This window comes from Xiphias gladius, chromosome 20 (assembly GCF_016859285.1).
Source record: "Xiphias gladius isolate SHS-SW01 ecotype Sanya breed wild chromosome 20, ASM1685928v1, whole genome shotgun sequence".
In the NCBI taxonomy this organism is placed as follows: Eukaryota; Metazoa; Chordata; class Actinopteri; order Istiophoriformes; family Xiphiidae; genus Xiphias; species Xiphias gladius.
Window position 1 is genome coordinate 16437130 of NC_053419.1, and position 22521 is coordinate 16459650.

General features: G+C 38.7%; 1 protein-coding gene across 8 annotated transcripts in view; it reads left to right on the forward strand.

Moving 5' to 3' along the window:
- The first annotated feature begins 14227 nt into the window (after positions 1-14227).
- Positions 14228-22521, forward strand: part of ctif (CBP80/20-dependent translation initiation factor) — a 75749-nt gene continuing 67455 nt past the window's right edge. For 7 of the 8 annotated variants that reach the window (XR_005709706.1, XM_040157697.1, XM_040157700.1 and 4 more), the window contains exon 1: positions 14228-14412. The gene's annotated coding sequence lies outside the window, so the exon portion shown is untranslated. Of the gene's footprint in view, positions 14413-14507; positions 14595-22521 lie in introns of those variants that run through there. The other variant, XM_040157699.1, reaches the window with a different exon arrangement.

A 22521-nucleotide genomic window follows, 5' to 3' on the forward strand; every position in this document is an offset into this window, starting at 1 on the left:
GGTCATTTCTGTCATTTATGTATTTCGTGGAAATACAGTAACAACATCATAAACAAAGCCTCATGACACAAATGAAGCCATTGACCATTGACTTGTCATGCTAATGTTTCAAGATGATACATTGGTACCTTCACTTTTACTAGATTGACCTTAAATGAACAAGAAGTCAGAGTTGAATAAGTATGATAATAAAGACAGTGGAGTTACAAAAGAAACTTTCTTCATTAAAAATGGAGCAGAAAAAGATCATAGGGCTGTTTGGGGAGGATTCATTTGTTTCATTTGTTGTGATTCATTTGGTCTGCTACATCAGCGCCATCCATTCACACTCAAAACAGGTTATTCTAGTATTTATAATGGGTAAGACAAGAGATTCGAGGGAAATCAAGGAAATTGGGGGTCAAAGCTACCTTGATTCTCTCCACACTTGCCTCTAGTGCTGAATTTTTAACAGCAAGTCGCATGCTGACATTTGGGAACACTTTTGCCATTTTGGTTGACATATGAGAACACCAACCACCCCATTCAAAGGTATGCTACATGTCAAAATATGAAAATTAAATTAACTCAGCTAAATTACATTTAATTTACTAAATTAAATCAAATTGAATTAAATTAAATTAATGAAATTAAATCACATTCAATCAATTGGGTTAAATTGATTTAAATTGATTAAATTACATGAAATTTACTCACTTAAAATAAGTTGAGCTAAATTAATTAAATTAATTAATGTTTACTCGATTAAATTAAATTAAATTTCCTCAAATTAAATTGAGCTAAACTAATTATATTAAATTTATTCAACTGAAAATTCTACGGTAATTTAGTATATCATATGTTTGGTATATGGCATATGAAAAAACACATAGAATATGTAATACTTCCCTAGTATATGCTGTATGAGGTATAATGTTTGATAAAATGTGTATTTAAAAGGCCCATAATCATAAAATATAAAAAAAAATATGCAAACATATGCCATAATGCAAAAAACTGATATTGTACATTTCAAAAAATATGTGTCATTTATTTTTCAGTTGAGTGAGGAAGTCTTTATCTGTAGAGTGCACTTGAATGCTTTGTGCAACTAAAAAGTGAAATTTAATTTGTGACATCATACCTCTCATCTTCCTTCCTGGAAAATGTCCAAGCCTCAGGTTCCCAGCTCCAGTGCTTTATCAAAATGAGTCGACAAATTGCCTAATCAGACTATTTCTCAGCTTGTGTTCATAGAAATTCACTTGTTAAAAGCAAATGTGTAAAATGGAAGCTTATTTGTAAGTTAAATAATGCAAATCATGTAAGGAACGAACAATGTTACATCTTCATCTGATTAAATTATCATTATGAACATTTCAGTCTAGCCGTGTGTTTGTGTCTTTTTCTCTCTGACTGTGTGTGTGTGTGTTTCATTGACATCCTATCTTGACCTATGTGACTCAGCATTGGTTTTTGTGGTCATATAATCGGGATGCCCCACCACATAAACCATAATCATCTCCCTTTCCATCTCTCAACATTAAAGGCCGCTCACTTTTTTCTACCATGTAATAATAGGGAACTTCCAATTCATGCCTTACAACAGCTTGTAACTTTGTACAAATCACATGCCCAACAAAAAGCTGGCACTTGCCCGCTGGTGTGTATTTCACTTGTTGTTCTTAAACGGAATTCTAAAAGAATTTCTATATATTTGGTTTGTTAAGGCATTGAGTTGGCGTGGATATGAAAAGTGAAATTGAAAACCGAGAGGGATCAAGAGGAGGGATGGGATAGAAGAGGGAGACAGATAAAAACAGAGACGTTGAAGGTCAGTGTTGTAGACAGAAGGAGTGACAGGAGACGAATCTCTGAGAAAGACTCCAAATAAAACAGCGAGAGGGGAGGGAGGAGGGAGTAATCTCTCTGCCTCACCAGAGGAGAGGAGGGTGGGGAGAGTTTGGACCTCGCCGCGCACACACACACACACACACACACACACACACACACACACACACACACACACACACATACGCATATGCACAAACACACAGACAGACGTGTTTCCATGCAAACAACTTTGCTGTGCCGGGTGGTTAGGTGGGAGGATGTAAGGGAGAGGGCTACACCCTCGTGCAAAGCTTTGTTGTGTGACACATACACAGCCCACCCTAGCATTCCCACCCCTATATTTGGCCTTGAATACAATTGCAGGTTAGAGAGTGACAAGTCAGACTGGGGCAGGCAGGCAGGCAGACTCAGCTGAGGATAAGGGCAAGATTACATGAGTAGAAGGGGAAGCCACTATAGCGGAGTGGCTATTTTTCAGTGATATTAAAGATGGAAAAGATATTGTGCAGGACACAGAGAGCAAACTGATTTTTAAGTGATTTATTTAGCCTTAAAATGATAAGTAAGAAGGTTCTGGATTTAAATGTTGCTCCTGGTCCTTCCTGTGTGGATATTGTTATAAATAGACGTGAATGGAAGAGAATTTTTCTGTCTTTGTTCATCCTGTGATTGACTGATTTTTTTGTCCATTCAGTTTCCCTGCTATCCACCCAGAGCATGCTGGGAAACAGACTGCTTTAATGCTCAGAAATATAAATCAGTCAGTAGAGAAAATTAATGCAGATTAAAGAGCGTGAAGTTGATAAATGCACTTTTTTTCTGATTATATTTCGAGACCGTGGGTTTATGGTTGACTTTTCACATCATTTATCTTTGTGGTTCCAATACAAATCAACCCCAATTTTTATTAAGTCAAATACCATTTTCCTGATGCTAATAAAGTTATTGCCCTTATTTTGTCTTCCTTGGTTTATTTCTGGTTCCTTGGTAACCCAGTTGTTTAATTTAGAATTTTTCACCTCAAATTTTGTATTTAAATTTAATCAATCCAATGTGAGCCACTTGATTTTCTGAATTGATTTTAATTTTTGGATCTGAAAACAACTAAATCTGACAAATTTGAATACACATTTTTGACTATTTGAATTCTGTCAGAATTTGTGAATCCCTAAAAAACCTTAAAACAAAGTTTTTTGAAATTTCACAATTTGAAATTTCCTTCTAAAAATCTAAAAGATGGGAAGTCAGACCACCTAAATGCAGATTGTTTTAAAACTAAATATTTGAACTGTATAGATTCAGTTTTATTTAAATTTCAGTAGTGATTACATTTCTCTGTTAGGTATTTAGTTGCTTATAAGATCCAGATTACAACCTTTCTATGTTCACATACACCTAAAGACATGTACTTTTCTAACTCCCTCCAAAAATGTAAAATAATAAAATAGTTTAGCTCTAATTTGAAAACACGCAAACACACACACAGCAACAATAATTAAGCCCTGTAAACACAGTTAGAACTGAAAAAAACATTCTATAAAAACCAAAGATTTCTGCCAGTGTAGCGTCCATGTTAGTCTGTGCATTGTGTTTTGTTTATCGTTCTACCCTAGTGTTACACGTTTCATCCATGTGTGTACATATTAGTGTACAGTAAGTGTATGCTTGTGCTGTGTGTGTAATTATGGGTGTGTGTGTGTGTGTGTGTGTGTGTGTGTGTGTGTGTGTGTGTGTGTGTTTTGTGTGTGTGTGTGTGTGTGTGTGTTTGTAATTTTGTGTCAATGTGTGTGTTTTGTGTGTGTGTGTGTTAGGGTAATTATACAGTAGTGGACCAGTGGTGGGACAGTAAATCAGCTGTAGAATGTCTTGGATTGGTCTGCTCTGCCGGCAGCACTCCTCACCCTAACCGGTCATCAGGGAGGGATACACTCTTAGAATAAATACTGCGTGTGTCTATAGCACGTGCACATGTGCTTGTGTGTGTGTGTGTGTATGTGTGCGCTCGGTTGCAAGCATGCCCGTGTGTCTGTATACACCTATGCACACACTGAATGTTATGTATGCTTCCACGCACATGTTGCATGTATGTGTTGTATGAAGTGGTGTGTCTGTGCGTGTGTCATGCTGTGTGTGTACACGTGCACGCGCGGCATGGGCGCGTCTGTGCATGAGTGTCATTGTATGCGCACAAACGTTGGTGGTGTGTCAGCAGAGTTCCTCACCCAAACAGGTCATGAAAAAAGGACTCTTGACTGCTGCCTTTTCTCCGCAGTGGCCACTCGGACTACAGCCACATGGTTAGCTGCTATTAAAAACACTCTCCACAAACCGAGAGTGAAAGAAATATTTCAGTGCGTCACTCACAATCTAAAAGCATTTCTGAAATTTTATGAGATGACCCTGCCTAAATATGTTTTTCTTTTTTCTTTTTGTAATCTTAAAAGGAGAGTTAATTTTGATATAGTGTTGGTTTCTCTGTCCAGGTTTTGAGGCATCTGTGTCCAGTGATGGAAGAAATGTTTAGGTCCTTTACTTAAGTAAAAGTTGCAAAACCACAATATAACAATACTCTATTACAAGTAAAGCTCCTGCATTCATAATTTAAGTAGAAGTGCTGATGTATCATAAAAAAGCACTCAAAATAAAAGTACTTAATATGAATAATTACTCCCATGAGTGTTATATCATTAAATATTCTATTATTGGTTAATTATTAATGATTCTTTAGCATTTTTCAAATGTATTTGGTTGGATTTAAACTAATGTGAACTATTTTGTATGCAATTGGTCATTTATTTTATAACAACATGCCATATTTTTTCTTTAAGTTGATATTTGTATGTAAATAAAGAGTAACTAGTAACTAAAGCTGTTAAATATATGTAGTTGAGTAAAAAGTACCATATTTCTCTCTGAAACGTAGGAAAGTAGAAGCAGAAAGTAGTATATAATGGTAGTACAAAGTACAAGTAACTGAAAATTGCACATAAGCACGGTATTTGAGTAAATGTACTTAGTCACATTCAACCACTTTGTGTGTTGACAGGAATTGTGTGTGGTGCTCACAGCATTGAAAAACTACTTGCAGTTTTTCTTTTTCTTTTTTTTAAATAAACTGCAATGTATCTTTCCAGAAACAAATTCCTGGTTGGTCTGGATAATCTACAGACTTCACTCTGAACAGTTTTCATAGGAGCTACTTCTTCAGAAGAAAGTAGTATCATTGTGTGTTAAATGTAATTTTTGAATGCTGTGTACATTGAGTGGTAAGCATTAAGTATGTATGTGGCCTTATTTAAACCCTCTGACTGTGTTTGTATGTATGTTTGTGTATGTGTGAGTGTTTGTGATGATGATGAAACCACCACTTCTGCCAACACACAGAACGTGACTGACTATAAAACTCAGAAATCTGAAACACAGGCAGGTTCCAGCATGAGTCACGCACACAGATACACAAACACACAAACACAGACTGTCCAAATTATTAGAATCAGCGATTACTGGCAATAAACACCAATCAGCTTGCTTGCAAGTCGTGTCAGTGTGTGTGTACCTCTTGCTTTACAAGGCATAAATGTCCTGTGTGTTTTTGTACCGTTTGTTCACGGTGAAAAGAGACCCCCACCCTGTCCATGCTGCACACACGACCTTATGGGGGTGGTTCACTGAATCCACTTCTACACACACGCAAAAATTTTGTATTCTTGATCACATCTTGCAGCTGCAGCTTCCGTGCAGCCCCCAACCACCCCTCACCATTATGACTATGGGCTAACCACAAGCGCACGCAACTGCACGCACACACATACACCAACACACGCACGCACACACACACACACACAGACATGCACACACGCTCCTGTCTCTCCAGAGTCATTATTAAGGGTCTGGATTTGGGTTGACGCCCCACAGGTGTTTCACTGCTTCGTTCAGGCGATGTCCAGACTTAGCAGCCATGTCTCTTCTATGGAAACCAAACCATTCAATATTAAATTAATAAATAAATAAGAAATATTGAAAAATGAAAAATCATTAAAACTCAACTCATTATTAAAAAATGTTACTCCATCATTCTTATTTTCATAATAAAAGGTTCCACACTCTTGTATAAATCTTATTTGTTTTGATTAATCCAACATACAGCAGTGACTTTCGGTTTGACAGAGTTTGTTTTATTTTACCGCCCCACTGAAATAAACCAAAAATCAGTGCACATTAAAAAAAAAAAATTAAACTCAATTTAAAACTCTTCAACATATTTTTGAATTGACTTGCCTTTACAGAGACATATGAGCTTTTATGTCTTACACCGATGCAGAGACAGTTTTAAAAATAATGCAGACTTCAGTAACTAAAAATGTTTGCAAGTGAGTACCATAGCAACTTTCTGCTTCAAGCGCTACCTGAGCGTGTTCAGTGTGCAAGTGAACTCTCTAATGACAATGCTTTATCTGTAACTTTTATTTTCTACAGTTAAAGAGTTCAGCCCAAAATAAAATTTCGTGTTTTAAAACAGGAGAAACTTGCTCTTACGAAGAGCGCGACAGAACGAACAAAATACCTTGCATTGGTGAAAGATAATATGATATTTAAGGCTCTGACTGACTGAATGAAAAACAACTGACAGGATCTATTTAATTTTAAGATACAAATATAAATGAAAGAATATGTATTTTGATTAAAACAAAACTATTACTCTACATTTAATTTTCTTACAATGGAATCTCATTCAGTTTCAGTTCCTACTTTTGTTCTTTTTATCGTATTAATTATTGGCTCTAATGATGAAAAAAAAGGAACCAGATATACACAAATACGGTGGTAAATTTACTTTCTGGCTATTTATTTATTCACTTCTTTATCATTTTTATTTATTAAAATGTTTTATACATTAAAAATTAGTCGATTTGACTTCATTATTAGCTGCAATACAATTCACACTCACATGCCTTTATTACAAAAGTCTGTAAAATAGATATATTTTAGCATCTGTGAGAACTGAATGCAATAAAGTATTTGTATCCATGACACATACACACACACACACACACACACACACACACACACACACACAAACACAGGAAAAGTGAGGAGTTTTAATTAAAAAAAGGTCCAGAGGAGCCCACAGTCTCTCAGCCTTGTGTGGGATGTAGTTTGGCTGGGCATGGACACTGTATAACCAGAAACACTCTTTTCATTTTCCCCCTGCCAGACAAGACACAAACAAGCATATGTACACACACACACACACACACACACACACAACCACACAGATGTTATGTTGGATAAATTCAACACCCTACTCTGACCTGAAGGTATGTCATGCTATCACTGTGTGCACTGTGCAGTTCAGACAAGGTCAGTTAGTGGGCTGAGATTTCTGTTTTAACACCCCTAGTTGGAGTCTTCCTGCTTAGCACGCACACACATACACACTTAGACACACAACTGTCCTCGCATGCGCGCGCACACACACACACACACAAGGAAAGGAGTGAATGTGAAACCACATAGCCACATCATGCGAAGAAATATGCATGGGAAAGAGAGTTACTGTAAGGCAAAAAAAAAAAAGTCTGTTGTTAAAAAGCAACTTTTTATCAAAACAGAGAGCAACATACCAGACCTCATTCATATCACTCAACAGAGGCAAAACAGACAGTGTGTGAGAAGACTTGTGAGTGGAAAGATAGACAAACTTTACAAGTTACTGCTTATACATTAATACAATGAGAACATTGTGGGAAATTATAAAAGTTTGGGTTACGCAAAAATGACCAAATAACATAGTATGCTTTCCCAAAGGAGGTCAAAAACACATTGGAATCGGATTGTTATAAGATGGGGCTGTCAATGCAATTCCTCACATTTTTAAACTTTATTTTTGTCTCCAATGGCTGAAATTACTCCAGCACTTACTCATGTCCAGACAGCATAATGCCACTACGTAACCCACAAATGAGAAAGACTAAACTGGATTTAACTGCCAGCGCATTGACACTGGGGAGATGGTATAATGACAAATCCCTTAAGACTGACGTAAATGAACAGGAAACATGTCATAGACATCTGTCATGACAATTTGGACTAAAAAGTTAGTTTAACAGATTTAAACAAACACATTACATCGAATTGGGTAGTGTCTGCTTTTGGAAAGTGGTTACATGACAACACGGATCCGGGATGTTTTTCTACGGTTAATACATACTTTTAGTCTCGACACTGGGCATATGGCAGGGTTGGGGTCCACCGTTCAACTTCATGAAAGTCCCACTTCACTCAAAATGTGCTTTGCTCTATTACGCCTTCGCTCGGATGTTTGAGCTTTACTGTGCAGAATGATGTTTGTACCTAGTTTGACACTAGGAGGCTGTTTTGACATTCACCTGCATTCATCTGCCCCCTGTGCTCACTTCAAATCTGGTCTAATACATACATTGAGTCCATACATGTACTGTATGTAAAAGCATAATTTGGTGTCAGTACAACGGCTTTTGAAGCCAATATTTAACTTAAACAAGCATGATGTGAAAAGTGGAAAACTCCAGTGCACATATACAGAGAATGGACTTTTCAGGGAAGCAGGAAATTCTTTATTCTTCAATGAGGGAGGAGTAGATGAAATTTTTTTTAACTAGACAATAGAATTTTTTGGGGAAAAACCCCAAACCCCCATCTGTAAAACTAATTATCATTATTATTATATAAGTGTTTTTAAATCATTTTATGTTTATATGCTTTTGTATTTTTATGTGTCCTAAAACATGTCTGGAGGACATAAGGTAGTGTAAAATGAATCACAGTTTATATATTGTAATGCTAATTGAAATCATTCTTCACTTCCTTTCAATAATTACGTTATTTTATAATATATTTATACAAACACACATATTATACTTTATATAGATATATTTACAGTGCAAAAATTGCTCTGGGCTTTCAGTGTTGCTGATAAAACATTTATTATTTTGTCCTTTAGTAACAAACATGTTCTGTTTTTTAACTTTTTGTACTGCATCAATTCAAGACACAACAAAACAACTCACAAACATACAGGAGATAATCTTGGAAGGAATAGAATAAAATAGAATAAAATGCTATTAGAAATAAATGCCTTTACAGATAACTTATTTTATCATTAGGTATGTTCTCAGAAGAATAAAATAAAAAGTGCTGGGTTCAAAGTCACATTGAAACCCAAAAGCTTAATCTATTTTTAGACATTTTGCCAAGGATTTTTGGGCTCTGCCAAATTGTTAAAGTTCCCTAACAAACCACAACCAGCGTAAGTGAGATGAATCATTATACATGTATTATGACATGAGATGAGAAGTGCAAAAAACTTTTGTCAGAGAATATTACAATTCCTTTTCTGCCTACCTCCAACTAACAAACTATTGTTGAAGGTCAAACATATCTTCCTCCCTCCCCCCTGTCCTTGCACCAGCCACCCATCCTGGTACCCTCCTGCATCTGATATCATTATCACCCCCCAACACCCCAGCTCCTCCACCCTCCATCCCTACCTGTCACCCTCCCTCCTACACCTGCTGCTCGTCACCTTTCCCTCTGGTACCTGACACTTCTCACCTCTCCTGCTCCTCTCTCCATACTTTACTCTGCCTCGCTCTCCTTCATCCTTTTACCACCTGCAACGTTTCCAACGACTCTCTCTGCATATCTGTCCCCTCATTCTCTCAGTTTTGCCTCCCCTACCTATCACTGTCCCTCTGGCTCCCGCTGAACCCCTCCCTCTGTGTCCCTCTCTACTTTCTGACACTCTATGTGTCGCTGGTGAACTTCCTTCTGTGTTCCATCTGCCCCTTTCCCACCTCTCCCACTCCCTTCAGGCAGACCCACCTACTCAACGGGTGCTCACCATACATGAAGGCGGGCACACACACGGCCCAGAGCTGTCAGTGCACTCCTCGGACGGTCCGCGCTCTACCGTAGTTCAACAGCAGGGGGAGTGTCAGGCTGCCAGGGACAGGGGGGGGGCGGAGCGGCCCCTCGGTCTCTCATCCTGGAGAGACAAGCTGAAGGACAAAGTGAAGAGAAAATCACTTTTGTTTGATCTATTTGTCAGGGTTTTTAGAAGAGAACCAGCTTAAATAATAGCTTTTGTAATGTTTGATCCAGTTGGGGGTTGAGATTGCTCTTCTCCGCAATTCTTATTTCACGCATCCCCTCTTTTGTGCACAAACCTGAAAATGACATACCCAAAAGAAAATGATTTCTCTTCTCTCTGCTGACCTTAAGCAATTGGTCGATTAGGTGAGTAGTTGATTGTAAGAAAATGAATCAGCAACTATTTTGACAACTGGTTAATCACTTGACTGTTTTTCAAGCAAAAATGCCAAACATTTGATGTGTGCAGGTTCTCAGGTTTGAGAAAGATGATGTTTTTCTTGGTCGTAGATTACGGTAAATTGAATATTTTTGGTTTTGGACTGTTGGTCAGACAATTAGACATTAGAGACATTAGACAATGACACTTTGTACTTTTTTTGACGTTTTATAGACCACATAATAACCAGTTAATCAAGACGATAACTGGTAGATTAATCAGTAATGAAAATAATTGTTGATTGTGCTCTATTCTAAAAGGTAATTCTTTGGAGTTTACTAACAAAAAGTCACAATTAGTGTTTGTGATACTGAACCTAATTTACAGAGGCGCAAATATAGCAAAAAAACAAACAAACATTTTCTCACCTATTTCTTATTTTATTGTTCTGTTTGATGTGCCCTCCTGTTACAAAATAAGCAACCTGAGCCACTCTGATATTCTGATCAGAACATGGTTTACATAGATAGAATAATGAGGCCTAGTGCTTTCAAACGACGTATTCGGGTCATTGCTTGAGTTTATTTTTCATTTATTTTTATGTTTTATTATGTTTGCCCCAGAGTTGAAGAGGTCTCAACAAAAAACATAAATTTCAGAGAAGCACTTACTTATTGTGGAGATTTGTGTTAAATTGCATTAGATTGTTATGTTTTTCATGGCCCAACCCCCCACCCCCAAGCCATCCATATAGGTTGCAGTAGATCCATGACTTACAGCACATTATAATAGCGCAATGATCTGTCTACTGCCCCCACCTGCTGGTTGGAAAGCTATCATGTTTTTGTTATTCAACAAATTGATCCCTGGCCAATCTCAGAGTGTTTATTTGTCTGACTGTTACGTGTGTGTGTGTGTGTGTGTGTGTGTGTGTGTGTGTGTGCGTGTGTGCGTGTGTGCGTGTGTGCGTGTCTGTGTGTGTCTGTGTGTGTGTTTGTGTGCGTGCGCGTGTGCCTGTGTGTGTGTGTGTTTTACACAAAGATATGTTCAGTCACTTCCACCCACTTAGTTTTTCTCTATCTGGTTCACAGTGCTCCTTCTCCCACACCGATCTCCTGCACTCATTCGACTTGACAATAAAAGAGCAGAACTGCGGACGACTTGCATCAGGGGCCGCTGGCCTAATGAACCTCACATCCTGACAAGAACAAATAATCACCCACCCTGTTAGAGAACCTGCACGTACAGTAGTAACAGTTTGCTGGTCAGTGTTGATTATATCACACCGTTGCTGTTACAAGCCGCAGGAGGGGAGAGTCTGTGACCTTAAGAGCTTTGGGGCCTGTACTGTCTAATTCCATTTTTATGGTTTTGCCTTTTATAACACACACGGACGGAGCTGCCCAGGCCACAAGCACACGGAAATATCATCATGCGCCCTCTCCACTGCTAAGTGGTGCCTTGGTACCATCCCTCTGGTGAGGATTCAGCTTTGTGCAGGGCGACCTGCGGATTATTGCCAATTTCAGCCTTTGCTTCTCTTCCTCTCGCTCCACAGAATTCACTGTAAGCCCGTCAAACCAGTATTAAAAAAAAGATATTGACAGCAGGATTCACTTGAATAAAAAGAAAAGTGATGAAAGTAAACTTGTAACATGATGTATGTTTAAATGTATATCATAAACTGTTGGCACTGCCTACAAAGATATGAGACTGAGATCATTATACTTTAAGATTGATATGACTTTGCTTCTTCACATCCTACATATATTTCTGACCAAACACATTTAAACAATAACATATCAACAAAAAAGATTTATCTCCTCTGTGGGTGTCTTTAATAATACTGAGGCACATACAGGGGGTGGGGGGAATTTATAAGAAATGTTGATAGCTTACTTTTTGTGAACAACTTTTCAAGGATTGCTTGCCATGCAACAAGAGTTGACATTTTTAGAACAGAGAAATTATACAGCAGCTCGACATTATGGTTTCCTTGGCAACAGGGCAAATGACTTTGAATGTTACCAACTTTTACATGTTAGCTTCACACAAGCCTTTAATCTGCATTTTTATAGACTCGTTGATTTAAATCAGATACAAGATTTATAAGACAGAGGAGAGCGACTTATGAATTTAGTGATTTGAAAGCAATGACATTACATTTTCTGTAATCCTCTGTCTTTCTGTGCATCCTCCAGCTCAAATTCAGTCCACAAACAGCCAGCAAAGAGTCCAGGATGGCACATCAACAGTTATACATTTTCCAGGCGCACATATCAAAAGAATAAAGCTACACGTGAATACATGTGCGAGGAGACGATATAGATGAAGCATCTGCACAGATACAATGCACAGCAGTATGGGAGGGAAATGGATGGCCGGATGGCTTGTGGTGCTGTGGGTGATGTGAAGAGGACAACAAAGTAATTACGGGAAGACTAAGGATAGACACAGAACTGGGCGAGGGAGTGAGAAGGAAGGGGAGACTGAAAGAAAGAAGATGAATCGGGGGCAGGGGTTGTAGTGACCTGCTGGAGTCTCCATCACAGCATGGTAGTTAATTAGCCCCTGACTGCAGTGGCAAATATTTTCTGCACCCATGTGGAGCAGGGGTGGGGACTTTCCACTCATCTGTCTGTGTACCTGTCCATGCAATTTCAGATTTATCTACCCATCTTTTAATCCAGAGTTTAGTTCATCTGCCTGTCTGTTTTGTGTGTTATTCTGTTTTCTCTGCGTTGAAAAGTATATCAAAAGCTCTGTTTCATGCTAATATGCAGGTCTATCTTTCAGTCAGTCTGTCTGAGCTCTATCTTCCAGCTGTCCACCATATTGACTATGGACACTGATAAATCCTTGTGATATGCATATACGTAATATGTAAAAATCCAAACATCTACATCACACACACGCAGGAAAATATTCCTCTAACTGCACTTTTCTCACTTTCCACAAGGGGTCATAATTACATTGAAAAGATTCTTCAGCGGGTTTTAACTGTGACCTGCCACCATGTGTGTTTGGTTTACAAGGTGGGCCTACCATTCAGGCAGAGAAGAGGGCAAATTATTTATACACGTTTTACCTGTTGAACTGGATTCAAACAGTCATCAGCAATGCAAAGACGTGACAAATACAGCTGTTAAAGTATAACCAAGAGTTAATGATCAAAATATGCTAGTAATAGCTGCTTCACAATTTATAAAAAAAATGAATAAATAAGTGAGTTATATAATTTTGTGATTTATGATCACTGTGATGACTATTTGGACTATCAGCATTGGTGGAAGACATACTAAGATCTTTTACTTGAGGAAAAGTAGCAACACCACAATGTAGAAAAAATCTGAATCTGAATTCACGACTTTTTAGCAAAAGTCGTGAATTTGGAATTTTACTTGAGTAAATGTACAGATGTAGAATGGCTCTTTGCAGAATAATATATATTTTAATTTTGGAATACAACTATTGATGCATTACTTTACATATCACTTTAATGTTGCAGCTGGTAAAGGTGGGGCTAATTTTAAGTACTTTATATACTGCTGGGTAATTGAATCTATATAATATATAATATAATATAATACATCATACTTTATTTATTGATCATATTTTGTATTAATAATGTGAATCCGAACTGTAACTAAAGCTTTAAAATAAATGTAACGGAGTAAAAAGTACAATATTTGCCTCTGAAATGTAGTGGTAGCATAAATGGCAGAAAATAGAATTACTCAAGTAAAGCACAAGTAGCTCGAAAATTCTACTTAAGTGAAGTACTTTAATTAATGAACTTATGTTACTGTTCATGTTACTTTCCACCACTGGCTACCATAACGGATTGACATCGTAAAGATGAATGTGAGGCTAAGGTAGCTGGTTAGATCTTTTTTCGCTAACTTTAAAAGGTGGCTAAGCTACTCATAGTTGTGTTTAGTTTAGTTTTATCACCTGGTGCTGTATTAAAATTGTTCACCCTGTGGGTAAGGAGGCAATAATAGTGGGTTGTGTGACACTTCAAACGAGTTATTAATCTAAAAAAAAGCAATAATTACTCCAATATCGAACTACGTTTCCCACAATCCACTACCGAGTGCACGTGTCAACACTGCCAGCAAACCGGACTGAACGTCACATTCCTCTTCCCTCAGTCTGGGACGTCGGAGTTACCACCAGATAGCTAATCCTCTTTCCCACTTCTCTTTTTGAGAAACACACCCATGACACGGCGGATTTGATCTCAGGAGGTGATCCCGGGTTCACCAGGAGTCAGAGTCTCACGTCGGGTAAGGATTTATTCCATTTTAAAACCGGGTGAAGGTGTGTGTCGGTTGGAGCGCTATAACCGTGGTAACCAGATAACAGTTTTATAAGATGCGCTGGATTTGCTGCGAGTGGTCGCTGTGAGTGACCTGGTTTTGCTTTGGCTTCAGCTGGCAGACCTGTTGATGTAGCACGGTTGACGGAGGTGGGTTTGAATCTGTAATATGTGCCCTGTTGTTGTTTACCGTTGTACTTAAGAGCTAGCTAACGTTAGCCGGCTGGTTAGCCGCAAAGCTTGCGTCACCATTGTTACCGGTGATACGCGGGCAGGGCACACACACCAGGGCGTGGAGACGCCTCCAGAAGAGGCTTTGTTATTTTGACAGGGACATTGTGCTGCAGTCATTTGGATAACGTTACCATAAACGTCCTGTCAGGATACACCGTTGGCTAACGGACAAATACAGCACCAGCGTCCTAGACAGCATGGGCGTGGTTATAGGAGTGCAAAATAAATATAAAACAACTATATCTAAGGTTATGAGGGAATCGTTATTATCAGCTTTGCATTTAGTTTAGTTTTAGTAACGTTACGTTACACTTTCAGGACAGGAATGGCAGGATTAGCTGTTAAAAATGTTAGATGTCAGTCTGCCCTGTAAAGGAGCTGAGATTGCTGCAGATCAGCAACCTTGTCAGCTGTTGACCCTCACAACAAAGACCGGATCACAGCTGCTCCTAGTCAGGAAAGAGGGAAATCACTGATATACCTTCAGCTCCTACCTAAGGTAGGATCTGTCATCTCAACGAAGCTGTTGAAACGGATACAGCCAGTTTTGTCTTGGGAGTTAGTTTGCATGATGTTTACTGAATTAGCACAGGATGGCACAAATCTAAACCATGTGGAAATGCGTGCTGGAATGAACGTTTCCTTTCAACTTAAAAATCTGTATAATTATATATCATTACTCACACATTTTAAGTTAAGAGAGTCTCAAAACTGGCAGTGGTCTCTCCTATAGGATTCCTGACTGTTGTTTTTATAGGTTATATTTAAGTCCAGTTTGCTCATAACATTCCTGAGATTCCTGCTGTTAGGGAAAGATTGAATCAGAGTTACTTTAGAGAGGTAAAGGAATGTTTGCGTGCTACCACGAGTGACATAACAGAGACCCTCCTGACTTAAATAAAGGATGTCTTTACAGTGTGTGATCCTTGACCAAGTTGGCGGCATTGCTGTGGTGCCGCAACCAGAGGCACATGCAGATTCATTAGTCAGCCGAGTGGTAAGTCTGGTTCAGCCACTGTGTCGTCCTGTACCCAGTATTCATTGTAAAGAGACACTTTACTAAGTGCCTGTCGTCTAAAATCTAGCCAGCCTGATCGAGTCATTTGATAACTTTGTACCCTTCGTGAACATGACAAATTCAAATATATGTTTTTACAGAAATAAGAACATAAGAAACCACTAAACATGTTTCCATCAGGTGACAGAGGTCCATAGCCATCAACTAACTAATCTAGAAACCTAGATAATACATTTACACCTGTGAGATTTGACCATCAACTAACACAGAATAAAGCAAAGATCTGGCATGCTATATATACTATCTGTCACAAAAATAAAAAGCATACACATTAAGGTGTTTTGTGTCTCATGCAGATTAAAAAAATCGAAGATCTTCTGTTGAAATGTTACATTTTAATATATATAGGACTCATCCATGTGTAAATTAATCATTGATTTTTATCCAAATATTTTTATCCAAACACATTTCTGTGTGTTTGTTTACTGCACTGCTTAGTCACCTCATGACAGAAGTGGCACACAAAATTTCAGTTGCATTTTGTTCATGGCCCTGTCCAATGATCTAATCATTGATTTTACAGTGTGAAATGGTTTGGGACTGACCAATAGGCACACCCTTTTAGTCTTTCTTGTAATGTTTAGGGACTTTATATGACTACATTGCAGCAACAGTCCAATTTATTCTTGACAGTTAACTACTGAGCATTGAAATAGAAAAATAACAATGGCCTTGTCACAGTACTAGAAAGGTGAGTTACTGCTGATGTTTAAACTTGGCTTGAAATGCAGCTTTATTTAGACCATCTAAACAGAGTCAGTGCAGTGTCATCATCCCTGTGATCTCCACTCCCCTAACGTTTGAGCACTGCATTGATGTGATGAATGACTGCGGCTGTGAACTCTGCCCTCAGAGGTCAAACAGTGACAGGAAATGAGAGAACAATCCCAGAGTACCAGCAACAAATAGTGATGCCGGGGTTCGTGTGAGTAGCAGCATGTTACTCTTACCTCTGTGCCTCATGTTAAAGTGAATGCTAATAAATGGGGTAGTGTTTAGGGTTGTGACGCACACCCATTTATAAACATGCAGTGTTTTGAAGAATGCGGATGAGGAGCAAACACAGCTGCATGTTATGGAGAGAGGGGGAGTAGCCTGCAAAAAACTGGAACACCCTGAGTCAGGCTGCGTAGCAGGGATCTAGCCTCATTTCATTAGGAGCTGCTGCTCATTACGTTGCCTGTAGTATATGGATGAGTGAGTCGGAAAAGAGAAAAAAAGGGAGAGAGGGAGATCACATGGGTCATGATTGAGGGAAAACATACTGTCGGTTATCAGTTGGTGGTTTAAAGCTGAGAACATAAGGCCTTTAGCGTAGTACAGGAATGCAGAGTAGTTCTCTAGCATATTATAAACCCCGTATTTTTTTTGGAAACAAGCAATTCTAGTCTTTCTATGGTTGACCTTTTGTTCTCAGAGTTACTTGTTTTGTCATTATCCCATTTGTTCAACCCTAACCGTTAATGGACACTGCTCCGTTGCAGACTAACCTTTGTTGTCTCTCCTTTCACATTTTTTGCCATTCAGCTTTGAGGCCTCAGGACTTCTACCTCCACTCCATAGATTTTGGGAAGGCTGTGAGCTGTATTACACACCCTCAGTTGTTTGCCAGTACTCTGTGTTTGTGTGTGTTTGGATCTGGACAGAATGGCATTGTTGGGCTACAGTCCCAACAGTTCCACAGTACTGCACATGCCCAATCCTCTCCCATTAGGTCACTACAGGGGCACTGGGGGACAATGTGGCTATTGTTTTAGGTGTACACACACACATACACACACTCTTGGATCCTCTTGTGTGGCATGTGCAGTGCTATCTTCTGCTGGTCTGTTCCTCTAGATTCAGGTCATCCAGCTCTCACCCTGTATGAGTAAACACATTTACTCACAACAGCCTGTTACAATGAATGGGACGCAGGAATTACAACCTCCTTTGAAATTCGTTTGTAGTTTGAGCGCTACAAATATATTCCTGAAATTTAGTGTAGTGATCAACCTTGTACCTTTTACAACTTTCTGTGCATGTCTTTGTAAATGCCATTTTCTAGGTTATGGCACCTGTTGCTCTCCCAGCTGAGTAGGTTGTGTGTGTCTTGCATCTATTTCAGTGACATCCTGCAATTGTGCTGCCTGTATTTCTACATGCGTCTGAAGTGCACCATTTGGATAACAATTGCATTCTATGAATCCTGAGACATTACACAGGAGCAGTACTGGGGCCAAATAAGGTTTTTTTTTAAAAATTGATTGGTAATGCCAAATACACTCAAGTGTTGCTGAAAATTGCAGGTATTGTGATTATGCTAAAGAAGAAGAGAGGCTACACAAATCTTGTCCAAATTTCATACTGGCACTTTCTACTGATAGTATCAAAAGATAAATACTAAAGGATACCATACAAAACGAGATGCAGGAGTTTTATTTGTTACATGCTTATACAATATGTACAGTGAAATAAAGGGGCAGCATACTCTTGAGGCTTTGCTAAAAAGGCTAGTATTCTAACACCATAGAAAACCATTCACAACAACTAAGTTGTGCATCTGTTGTCACACAATAGCTGAAATTTGAAAAAACTTTGGATAGATTCTTTTCTTGCAGCGCCACTCTTTTGCTGTTTGCAAATTATCACCCTGGATTAGAAAAATCAAGATTTGTGGTTGCTCCATTTGACTTTACACACGTACTCCCATATAGTTACAAATATGTCATATGGATTATTAGACTCAAAGACACTATATTGCTATCTTGCTCTCAGAAATAGACTCCAAATTAGTGTGAGTTTGTTGAGACAGTCAGTCAGTAGTAGACGAGATTAGGTGTATTAGCAGCTCTCACTGCATGGGGTCAGAACATTGACTTGGACACCCACGGGGGAGATTGGGTCTCATGTTCAGCTCTGTTTGGGTTGTAAGGATTATTGTTCTTACTCTTTGGTTGTTGTGTAACCACATCACAGACTGTAAATCACTGATGGCTCAGGGCTTGTTTTACTTTGTTTATGATTTATGTTGTGTTGCTGTACTAAATCAAGATGCAGCCAGTATAAGTTTTTTAGGAGACAGTTTCTACCATAGTGGTATTGTATCTTTGGACCCCAAGGGATTGTGGTTTACATGGTTGTTAAGCTTTATGTTACAGTTTCATACAGAATTTTTTTTTTTTTGGGTATGTACTTGAGAACAGTAAATTCATTTTTTTCAATTTTTCAGACACACATTGTACTTATATTCGCTATAAAATGTCTGATCTTATATAAATCTGTACATTTTGACAATAGAGTTGAGCTGTCTTTAGCAAAACGAAATCCAAAAAGTAAAAAGTAGAGAGAGGTGGAAGCATACCCGCCTTAACAGAGGAAAAAGTAATTCATTAGTAAGTCCAAGAAAAGCACTGGACAATGCTATAACTTTCTCTCACACACATGTACTCAACACTTCTCATTCAGTGGTCCTGGGACTGTGTGAATTCACCACATTATCAGGCTCTCTGAACTACCTGCCAAACAGTATGCCATGTTCTTAGTTTAGTTTCTTCAACAGTTTAAGATACAGAGAGAGATTGCACAAGATTTCATCATCACAATTGTTTCTTTTTGAAAGTAATAAATCTACTCTCTGCTTTTTGGCAATGTATCCTATCATACAGTATACATGGCATTCATCTCTGCCTGTCAAACAAAGGCACAGTGTGCTGTCCAGTGCCATGCTGTGTCTGTCTGGCGAGTTTAGTATCTGTCTGGTTGGTGCTGGGCTTCGGGCAAAGCCTTCAGTTTGGTCATTCTGTAGTACACGCTGCTTTGCATTTTACAGTCTTGATCCATCTCTGTTGGCCTGCAGTGTCACCGTCTGTGTTACGTATCCCATCACCTTACTGTTCATTGGTGGCGCACAATTCAGGCAACTCAGGAACCTACTCTGTGTTTCCTCGGGTCATAGGAAAGGACTCAGTAATAATGAGTCCAGTGGTTGGTTAAAAACTGATTCGTGACCTCTGAGTCACTGCCCATATCTCTGATTTGTTCTTTCTGCGATAATGATATAACAGCCCCTCACTGCTACAGCACAACAGTGCTGCTGAAAGTTTGGCCCAGACAGTGTGGAAGGCAGCTCTTTGTTGGAACAGCTGGTAAACTTGAGGGAAGTAGTGCAAAAGGGTGGAGACAGGAAGGAGCAGGGGAAGAGTCGAATGAATGTGGGATGGGGGACTGAAACGTAATCTATCTCTAATTGATAAATTGTACAAGTAAGAATTCACTGGTTTCAGCTAGTTGTGAATATTTGCTGGTTTTCTCTGTCTTCTCTTATGCTAAACTAAATATTTTTGGGTTTTGGACTGATGGTTGGACAAAACAAGCAATAAGCATGTGTCATTTTGGGCTTTTGGAAATTGTGATGGGCATTTTTTTCTATTACCTTATATTTAATGGGCCAAATAATTAATTGAGTATGCCGCTGATTTAGCCTTGCACTTTTATAACATTGTCAGACACAAAATCGATGCAGCAGAACCAGAGATACCATCTTTTTTACTCCACACATTCTTCTGCCTTGTCAAAATCCGCCATTTACATAATCCACAATGCAACTCAGCCATTCGCAGTTTGGTTGGAGATTCAGGTGTGTTATGCTAGTAGCGGCAAATGTATTTTGAAACAGAGATGAAGAGGGGGCTCCAGAGGTCTGGTTAGCTCAGTCCTTTCTAACTCCATAACCCGAGACTTTGTTAATTTTCAAACTTGTAGTCTTCAGACCCAGCAGTTGCTGACTCACCCAAGATGTGTAAACAGACTTTGATGTGTAAAATTGCTGCACTTACCCTTGAGTCGAGAAACTAATCAACAGATTTATCGATAATGAATATAACCGTAGTTGCAGCTGTAACTAATTTTTCTTTTTGTGTAAGTGTGGAGGGACAAGCTGAGAGATCATTACTACTAAGTTAAAATACAAAAGTTTTTATGAATGCTTTCCCTCATCATTTGCATCAGTATCTTGTAATGTGAGATCCCATATTATTGCATCATCTTAAATTGTATGCACTGCCAAGACAAGACTTGTGTGGGGTAAATGTGAGATGCCTTGCAATGCTATTTGTGCTCCTGACCTTGTGGAGTCAGTGTCTTTGTTTAGCCAAAGATAAGACGGGCCACCAGTCTGCTGTCATTATTTGTGTTTGTTTTTCTCACGTATGCTTAAGACAGTAGCCTTTTCTTTGTTTGGGTCAGATGAATCCTTGCTTTAGTCTCCTCTCAGCCACCACCTCCTTATGTGAGGAAGGCAAGCTTGTTTCTCCTCCACCAAAAGAACATTGACATTATTGTTACTAAACTGAAAGATAAACCTTCTGTGAAATCAAAGTAAATGTAGACACCGGACAGCACATATCTGAACTTCACAGTCTGGATTACTGTGGGTTTGTGGTAATGTTTTATGAAACATAGCAGGATAGAAAGGACTTTGAGTCCCATTTCATACACAACAGACCAATTATATGATAATGCATAACCAGTATTTACTTTGGATACTGAGATTGATGACATTTTGGGTGACTGTAATGCATGCACAGGGCTGGTTATTTTTTCAGTCCTGCACAGTAAGCACATTAAATACTTTGAAAGTATCACACAATGTCTAATATAAATAAACTGATAGATTCCATGGCAAAAAGACAGAGAGCTAGAAAAGAGCTGTATTAATGGATGCATTGATAGCTATTGGCAACTTCCCCTCAGGCAGTAATTCTATACTAAATGTCAAGGACAACAGTAGGACATTAGACTGGAGTCTATCCACCACCAATACGCATCAATTAACCTAGTGTTGCAAACATCCAGACTATTATTACTGAATGCGTCTCTATTCATTTAAACTGTGTTGGAATTAATGCAAATCGGCCTTATTCACTTTGGCACATTTGAAAGGAATAGACTGGAATGGAAATTTAAGTCTTTCCAATGGTGTTTTCCCTTCCTTTTATGTAAATGGGAGTTGAAAAAATATTAACACTTCATTGTTCACTAAGCAGCCTCAAATCATTACTTTACAGATGAATCAAAACCTTACTGACACCATGACAACAAATATCTAATACTATAAGTTAAGGTCTGTTAAAATAATATTTAGTGCAGCGCTGTTGCGTTGAAGTGCAATACATTATATGGGAGCACTTCATAAACTGGTAACTTGGTGTTCATAAAATGTAGTTAAATAAAGTGAGACACTGCACAACAATACAGTGCATGGTCAACTGAAAATAGATACTTGACTTTATAAAGCTGTAAAGTTTCCACTTGTTAATGTTTGGGAATATTTGTTTGTCTGCCAAGCGTACACTGTTGTGTCAGGAGGCTGTTAGTGCTGGTGGAGTCTGGGTTGGCTGAGAAACTGGAGAGTGGCATGACTTGGACGACTGGTTGACATCCGTCTTATTTGAGCTGAGTTAACAGACTTTGGTGTTTCAACATAAATGGTTGTGTTTTGGGGCAACACATGATCTAGATAGAGGGGGGCAAGGAAATGGACACAAAAACGGGGCCAGTAGTTCAATTTTAACTTGTCTTATGCTCCCAAATTACCCTGAACATTCAAATGCAATTTTCCAAGTATTTTTGAGTCTTAATACAAGAGTAGGAAAAAGTAATCCATGAAAAAAGGAGATATATCTCAATTTGCAAACAAACATGAAGTTGGTGTCAGTGTGCACATGTACATATGGGTGTGCAATACATGTATGCATGTACTTGCCTGCTAGCTGCAAATCACCA